This window comes from Bidens hawaiensis, unplaced genomic scaffold (assembly GCF_021521415.1).
Source record: "Bidens hawaiensis isolate Kalapana, Puna unplaced genomic scaffold, B.hawaiensis_p1.1 tig00012904_1, whole genome shotgun sequence".
Classification (NCBI taxonomy): domain Eukaryota; kingdom Viridiplantae; phylum Streptophyta; class Magnoliopsida; order Asterales; family Asteraceae; genus Bidens; species Bidens hawaiensis.
In genome coordinates, this window is record NW_027492077.1 from 288208 (window position 1) to 297697 (window position 9490).

Here is a 9490-nt window from a genome sequence, read left to right on the forward strand (position 1 = left end):
ACGCCGATGGAACGAACTCATCAGCGATTACGATTGTGAGATCCGGTATCATCCTGGTAAGGCTAATGTGGTAGCCGATGCGCTCAGCCGAAAACCCTGCCAGCTTAACTGTATTTTGCCGCGCACGCATCTTCACTTTGCGCCGATCCAAAGCAACCTTGAATCGCGTATTCGTGACGCGCAGCGCGCATCCATCAGTAATGGTAACCTTCGCGCCGAGTTAGCGTGTGGCGCGGAAGCACACTTTGTCCCTAATCTGAGTGGAATTCTCTGCTATCTTAATCGCATCTGGATTCCCTTTGATGAGAATCTTCGCGCTGATATCCTGAGTGAAGCGCACAAATCTCGGTATTCTATTCATCCTGGCGCTGATAAGATGTACAAGGATTTGCGCATTACTTATTGGTGGCCCGGTATGAAAAAGGATATTGCTGTGTTCGTAGCTAAATGTCTGACTTGTTCTAAAGTGAAAGCTGAACACCAACGCCCATCTGGTTTGCTCGAACAACCAGAAATTCCTACGTGGAAATGGGAATGTGTAGCGATGGATTTTATTACCAAGTTACCTTTGACAGCAAGCAAACATGATAGCATTTGGGTAATAGTGGATCGTTTGACTAAGTCTGCTCACTTTCTGCCCATTCGTGAAAACTACCGTGTTGAGCAACTCGCGCAGCTTTATGTCAAGGAAATTGTCTGCCGCCATGGTACTCCTTTGAGCATCATATCCGATCGCGATGGCCGTTTTATATCTCGCTTTTGGAAATCTCTCCAATTTGCGCTAGGAACTCGCTTGGACATGAGTACGGCATATCATCCTCAGACTGACGGACAGTCTGAGCGAACTATTCAAACTCTTGAGGATATGCTCCGATCTTGTGTTCTTGATTTTGGAGGTAATTGGGATTCACACCTGCCTTTGATTGAGTTCTCTTATAATAACAGCTATCATTCCAGTATCGGTATGGCCCCATTTGAAGCACTTTACGGTCGTAAGTGCCGCTCCCCGATTTGTTGGAGCGAAGTGGGAGAAGCTCAAATCACAGGACCCGAACTTGTTCAAGAGACAACCGATAAAATCGCCAAGATCCGTGATCATCTGCTGACTGCCATAAGCCGACAGAAGAGTTACGCAGATCGCAGACGAAAGCCTCTCGAATTTCAAGTTGGTGATCTTGTTCTCCTCAAAGTGTCGCCTTGGAAGGGTGTTGTCCGCTTTGGGAAGAAAGGTAAGCTTGCTCCTCGTTATGTTGGTCCATTCAAGATTCTCGCGCGTGTGGGAAAAGTTGCCTACAGACTTGACCTGCCGCCCGCGCTAAGTAATGTGCATCCAACGTGTAACACCCCGACCAAATGCGGATTATACATCGGGGCGCCACATATTGCTTCATTACTCGCGACACTATTGGTGTCAATATTTATTAATACACATTTTATCGCGCACGCGCAGCGGGGAAAATAAAGAACATAAATCAAACATAAATCAATATATTATAAATTATAACATTCGAACAACATTAACTTGTCTTGATACATTTTAATTCTAGGTCCAAAAGTAAAAACTTCCTACGTGTCCACAAGCTCCAAAACAGCTACTGCAAACCTGAACATGTGTTAAAATAAACGTCAAACACTTGCGTGTTGGTGAGAAATCAAGTTTAATACAATACATAGATAACAATAAATCTGCGCGCAACATGTGTATGTCTGGTTTTCAACAAGGGTGTAATCTGATCGGGACCAACTCTAAGAGACAAGACTGCCAGTGCTCACAATTGAGCTCACAAACAAGACTAACTGTGCAAGTGTAACAAAAGAGAAAATCATAAACGATAGTTCTCCCGTGTTCATCTAATGGTACCATGAAAACTGCGGAATAGACCGACAAGACGGTTAATGATCCACACATACAAATAAACAGCCAAGTCTACGTCCTCAACACATGGGATACTGCGCGACTAAAGTTCATAAACAGTTTAAGACTCTAAGTTTGTATGAACACATGAACATCCCAAAACATTAAAAGCAAAAAGGGATTAGATACGAGATTACTCACTTGATAATCGGTGCGGTGTAAGGTAAAGCAAGAACCAACTTTAAACAAGCACAAGTTAACCTATAAATAAGATTATTGTTTTAACGATCGGTTTTAAGTCTTGATTACAAGTTAGCATAATTAATAAGTTATTATATATATTACCGGAAATCAGGGCAGAGGAGAGGAGAAAACGGAGGCAGAGAGGGAGGCGGCAGAGAGAGCAAGGAGGAGGTCAGGAGAGAGTAAGTGTTTTGTGTGTGTAGTGTTAGGAAAAATAATACTATTATTTATAGAGAAACCCTAGGAGACATAATCCCTAGAAAAGGGGAAAAGATCATTAACAGGATCAAGCAAAAGATATCAAAAAGCATAAGAATCCAAAAGCAAAAGATATGGAAAGATATGGCAGCTGCAGGGGGCAAGATAAAGCTGTCAGGGAACAGTAAAAAGGCATGGGCAGTTCAGATAAAGGTACTGGTCAAGCATGGCAAAAGCAGATCTCAAAAGATAATGTCAGTCACTTTTTCTACCAACCAATGGGGTTGGTACGCATGCTGCGCCGAAAGTAACTATTCAGACATTAGATAGGTTAGGTCAACAGCTCAGAAGAAAAGGCAACACAAAAGCATACAGGCTGGATAAAACAGGACTAGACTAAAGGGTCAAGCGCGAGAAGGCTGAGTGCGCGAGCGCGAAGGCTGGCACAACAATCCTTAGCGTGCTGCGGGAAGAATCACATCCTTAGCGTGCTGCGTGAAGAACTAGAATTCTAAGCGCATCGCGGGAAGAACATACATTCTTAGCGCATTGCGGGAAGAACATGCATTCTTAGCGCGCTGCGAGAAGAGTTCTCTTCACGCATCGCAGGAACAAGATGTCTTCACGCAGGCTTCCATGTAAGGAGTCTGGCGCGTGGAGCTGCGCAGACAACCTTAGGCGGGAAGAACCAAAGGATAAGCAAAGAGTTTGAAGAAAAAGAGGGAAACAAGGCGGAAAGAGAGGAGGAGAGGGACGGGACGGCGGAAAGAAAGAGAGAAAGAGGCGGGAAGGAAAAGTATATTATTATTATTAAAAGTAAAATATAAGTATAAATAAATATTAAATCATAAAAGAAAGAGATCGGATAAGAGAAACGGGTACCTGGGTCGGGTCGGATCGGGCAGATGTCACAGTCTCCCCTACTTTAAGAAATTTCGTCCCGAAATTTATCTCGAAGTAGGTTGCGCAGAGAACAGGTGCGGGTACTTGATCTTCATTTGATCTTCCCTTTCCCATGTAAACTCGGCTCCGCGCTTGGACTCCCAACGAACTTTCACGATAGGGATACGACTGCGCTTGGTTTGCTTAACCTCGCGATCCATAATCTCAACAGGCTTCTCAACGAAATGCATAGATTCATCAACTTGGACTTCATCAAGTGGAATGTGAAGGTTCTCGTCAGCTAAACACTTCTTGAGATTGGATACATGGAACGTTGGATGTACATTACTGAGCGCGGGCGGCAGGTCAAGTCTGTAGGCAACTTTTCCCACACGCGCGAGAATCTTAAATGGACCAACATAACGAGGAGCAAGCTTACCTTTCTTCCCAAAGCGGACAACACCCTTCCAGGGCGACACTTTGAGGAGAACAAGATCACCAACTTGAAATTCGAGAGGCTTCCGTCTACGATCTGCGTAACTCTTCTGTCGGCTTCTGGCAGTCAGCAGATGATCACGGATCTTGGCGATTTTATCGGTTGTCTCTTGAACAAGTTCGGGTCCTGTGATTTGAGTTTCACCCACTTCGCTCCAACAGATCGGGGAGCGGCACTTACGACCGTAAAGTGCTTCAAATGGGGCCATACCAATACTGGAATGATAGCTGTTATTATAAGAGAACTCGATCAAAGGCAGGTGCGAATCCCAATTACCTCCAAAATCAAGAACACAAGATCGGAGCATATCCTCAAGAGTTTGAATAGTTCGCTCAGACTGACCGTCAGTCTGAGGATGATATGCCGTACTCATGTCCAAGCGAGTTCCTAGCGCAGATTGGAGAGATTTCCAAAAGCGAGATATAAAACGGCCATCGCGATCGGATATGATGCTCAAAGGAGTACCATGGCGGCAGACAATTTCCTTGACATAAAGCTGCGCGAGTTGCTCAACACGGTAGTTTTCACGAATGGGCAGAAAGTGAGCAGACTTAGTCAATCGATCCACTATTACCCAAATGCTATCATGTTTGCTTGCTGTCAAAGGTAACTTGGTAATAAAGTCCATCGCTACACATTCCCATTTCCACGTAGGAATTTCTGGTTGTTCGAGCAAACCAGATGGGCGTTGGTGTTCAGCTTTTACTTTAGAACAAGTCAGGCATTTAGCTACGAACACAGCAATATCCTTTTTCATACCGGGCCACCAATAAGTTATGCGCAAATCCTTGTACATCTTATCAGCGCCAGGATGAATAGAATACCGAGATTTGTGCGCTTCACTCACGATATCAGCGCGAAGATTCTCATCAAAGGGAATCCAGATGCGATTGAGATAGCAGAGAATTCCACTCAGATTGGGCACAAAATGCGCTTCCGCGCCACACGCTAACTCGGCGCGAAGGTTACCATTACTGATGGATGCGCGCTGCGCGTCACGAATACGCGATTCAAGGTTGCTTTGAATCGGCGCAAAGTGAAGATGCGTGCGCGGCAAAATACAGTTAAGCTGGCAGGGTTTTCGGCTGAGCGCATCGGCTACCACATTAGCCTTACCAGGATGATACCGGATCTCACAATCGTAATCGCTGATGAGTTCGTTCCATCGGCGTTGTCTCATGTTAAGTTCCTTTTGATCAAAGATATGCTGAAGGCTTTTATGGTCAGTGTAAAGGATACACTTAGTACCATAAAGGTAGTGTCTCCAGATCTTCAAGGCAAAAACAACTGCACCAAGTTCGAGGTCGTGAGTTGTATAATTCTTTTCATGAACCTTAAGTTGCCTCGATGCGTAAGCGATAACCTTGCCTCGTTGCATAAGAACACAACCGAGACCTTGGTTGGATGCATCGCAATACACGATAAAATCATCATTACCCTCAGGTAGCGCAAGAACAGGAGCTTCACACAACAAACGCTTGAGCGTTAGAAAGGCTTCTTCTTGCTTCGAGCCCCAAATATACGGTTTACCTTTGTGCGTCAGAGCTGTTAAAGGCAAAGCGATCTTCGAGAAGTTCGAAATGAAGCGCCGGTAATAACCAGCTAAGCCCAGAAAGGAACGGATCTCAGAAGGAGAGGATGGCGTAATCCAGTTCTTGATTGCTTCAATCTTGGATGGGTCGACATGAATACCCATCTTGTTTACAACATGACCAAGAAACTGTACTTCATCAGACCAGAATTCACACTTGGAAAGCTTAGCATAGAGCTGCTCGGTTCGGAGCTTTTGCAATACCAATCGGAGATGTTGCTCATGCTCGGCCTTGGTCTTAGAATACACCAGAACATCATCGATAAACACAATCACGAATTTATCCAAGAAAGGCCTACACACCCGGTTCATTAGATCCATGAAAACGGCGGGTGCGTTGGTCAGACCGAAGGACATGACCAAGAATTCAAAATGGCCATAACGAGTTCGAAAAGCAGTCTTCGGAACATCTTCATCGCGGATGCGCAACTGGTGATAGCCAGAGCGGAGATCAATCTTCGAGAAACAAGAGGCACCTTGGAGTTGATCAAAGAGGTCGTCAATACGCGGTAAGGGATACCGGTTTTTAATGGTGAGTTTGTTCAACTCGCGGTAATCTATACACATGCGAAACGATCCATCTTTCTTTTTAACGAACAACACCGGAGCACCCCAGGGCGAAGAGCTAGGGCGGATGAATCCTTTAGCAGTCAACTCTTGAAGTTGGCTGGCCAATTCTTGCATCTCAGCGGGCGCAAGACGATAAGGAGATTTAGCTACGGGGGAAGCACCAGGGACAAGATCAATACGGAACTCGACTTCACGAGCGGGAGGGATACCAGGAAGATCATCAGGAAAAACTTCAGGGAAATCACGCACAACAGGGATATCGCGAAGCTTCTTTCCTTCATCGGGTTTAACCACATGGGCTAGAAATGCAATACACTTCTTCCGCATGAGTCTTTGGGCTTCGGCGCAAGACATAAGTTTAAGACCACTGGAGGGTTTTTCGCCGTAAATATGAAGATCACCATTTTCTCGAGGTATGCGAATCAATTTCTTGGCGCAAATAACTTCGGCGCGATTCTTCGAGAGCCAGTCCATACCAATGATAACATCAAAGCTTCCAAGAGGCATGGGGATGAGGTCAATCAGAAAATCGTTTTCGTTAAGGTTAAGCGTACAATCTTTAATCACTGAGTTTATTAAAACAGTTTCACCGTTAGCCAATTCAACTGAAAAATCTTCTTTTAAATTGTTGCGCGGTCGCGCAAGCTTCTGCTCGAAGGCGCGAGAGATAAAACTTCGATCGGCGCCAGTATCAAAAAGTACAGAAGCATAAAATCCGTTAAGCAAAAATGTACCATTAACTACGTCATTATTCGCTTGCGCTTGGTGCGGCGGTTATGTTAAAAGCTCGTCCACGCGTCACTTGGTTCGAAATCTGGTTCACCGGATTCGCTTGTGTGATTTGCACTTGTAGTCTCGGGCACGCGTTCCGGAAATGACTGGGATCACCGCAGTTATAGCACGACCTGGGTCGTGGGTTTTGGTAGATTGATTGTGGGTTCTGCGGGTAGACTGGTGGTGTTGGCGCAATTGGATTGGCGGGAAGGACTCTACAGTTCTCAGCAGTGTGACCAGTACGGCCACATCGGGTACAAGTCGACACGGGGTTTGGGTTGGGTGGTGAAATCTACAGGTTGGGCAAAAGGGATGGTTTCCTGTGTAAGGTTTCTTAGTTGGCGGGGCAGGGAGTGCTGGATTGGTTAGGCATAGTTGTGTACTACAGGGGGAGTTGGGTAAGCTGACAGAGGGTTAGGCGCGTAAACTGGGGGTTGGTAAATGGGTTGCTGGACAATGGGCGGGTTGGTAAGCGCATAGGCCTTGCGCCTGCGCTTGAGGTTGTTACGGTTTGAGGGTTCAGGTTTGGTTTCTGTTGGTTCAGGGACAGTCTTGGTGAGTTTGGTCTTTTCTGTTCCCCGCAGGAACAAGGTTCCTGCTCTGACATGGTTGTCGCTGAGCACAGCGGCCAACTCAATAGCGTCAGGGAGGGTTACTGGGTTTCTGGCCCATACAGAATCTTGAATTTCCATGGGGAGACCCCCAAGGAATTTCTCGATTGCTCGGCGTGAAGGGGTAACAAGGTGAGGGACCAGTAAGCTTAGCTCGTGGAAGCGCGTCGCGTACTCGCGCGCTTCGCCACTGTATTGCTTCAAGTTCCAGAATTCTTCCTCCAGGCGCTTAACTTCGTTGGGAGGGCAGAATTCTCGCGTAAGAATTTCCTTGAATTCCTCCCATGTCATGCTAGAAGCAGCCTCTGCGCCACGCGCATGAGCTACTCCATTACACCATGTAAGCGCTCTGGATTCCAGGACGCTGGAAGCATATAGGGTTCGTCTGTCTGAGGGGCATTGGGTATGGAGGAAAGTGTTTTCAATCTTTTCGAGCCATTGGAGCATCACGGTGGCTCCTTCAAGACCTGTGAACTTTGGAGGGTTACCGCGTTAAAGGACTTAATGTTATAACTCGAGGTGTTGGTATTGTTTTGGCTCAAAGCTGGGCTATTGCGGCGGCCATTTCCTGGGAACGTTGCTTGTCTACGCATGCGCGAGGCTTCTCTTCTCTGAAATCGGCGAGATAGCGGAGGCATTCTATAAAAATTTTAATTTTAGTTAATATCTTGGTTTTTATCGCAAAGTTTTAATCTTATAAAGCTTGGTTTCACGGAGTTAGATGCTATCAAAAGTTAAAGTAAAATAAATGATCCTAAATGCAGACTTAATAAAGGTAACAAATTCGAATCAAGAATCGACAATTCATGTATCACCATGACTTTCCGAATTCCCAATTTAAAATATACGAGCAAACGAGCATTGGAGATTGACGATTCATGTATCACCATGACTTTTCAATCTTCAATATAAAAATATACAAGAAAATGAGTATTGGAGGTTGACAATTCATGTATCACCATGACTTTTCAAGTCTCCAACCTCAGAACATAATCGTAAATGGAAATTGAAAATCAACTATTCATGTATCACCATGACTTTTCGGATTTTCAAATCCCACAAACGAATATGTAAGTAAAATCAATAAAAATCGAATTCACAAAAATCGAAATATCGCGGAATAAAACATAAAATCATATACTGCGCAAGCGCGAGCATATTCATAATAACGAGTAATTAACAATAAGCGCGCAAACATGAGATTTCTCTCATGCGCGAGAAGGGACTCTTAGGTATTCTAGGCCGTTACGTCTAACCACCTATCCTAAAGTCAACGAGCTCTGATACCAATCTGTAACACCCCGACCAAAGGCGGATTATACATCGGGGCGCCACATATTGCTTCATTACTCGCGACACTATTGGTGTCAATATTTATTAATACACATTTTATCGCGCACGCGCAGCGGGGAAAATAAAGAACATAAATCAAACATAAATCAATATATTATAAATTATAACATTTCGAACAACATTAACTTGTCTTGATACATTTTAATTCTAGGTCCAAAAGTAAAAACTTCCTACGTGTCCACAAGCTCCAAAACAGCTACTGCAAACCTGAACATGTGTTTAAAATAAACGTCAAACACTTGCGTGTTGGTGAGAAATCAAGTTTAATACAATACATAGATAACAATAAATCTGCGCGCAACATGTGTATGTCTGGTTTTCAACAAGGGTGTAATCTGATCGGGACCAACTCTAAGAGACAAGACTGCCAGTGCTCACAATTGAGCTCACAAACAAGACTAACTGTGCAAGTGTAACAAAAGAGAAAATCATAAACGATAGTTCTCCCGTGTTCATCTAATGGTACCATGAAAACTGCGGAATAGACCGACAAGACGGTTAATGATCCACACATACAAATAAACAGCCAAGTCTACGTCCTCAACACATGGGATACTGCGCGACTAAAGTTCATAAACAGTTTAAGACTCTAAGTTTGTATGAACACATGAACATCCCAAAACATTAAAAGCAAAAAGGGATTAGATACGAGATTACTCACTTGATAATCGGTGCGGTGTAAGGTAAAGCAAGAACCAACTTTAAACAAGCACAAGTTAACCTATAAATAAGATTATTGTTTTAACGATCGGTTTTAAGTCTTGATTACAAGTTAGCATAATTAATAAGTTATTATATATATTACCGGAAATCAGGGCAGAGGAGAGGAGAAAACGGAGGCAGAGAGGGAGGCGGCAGAGAGAGCAAGGAGGAGGTCAGGAGAGAGTAAGTGTTTTGTGTGTGTAGTGTTAGGAAAA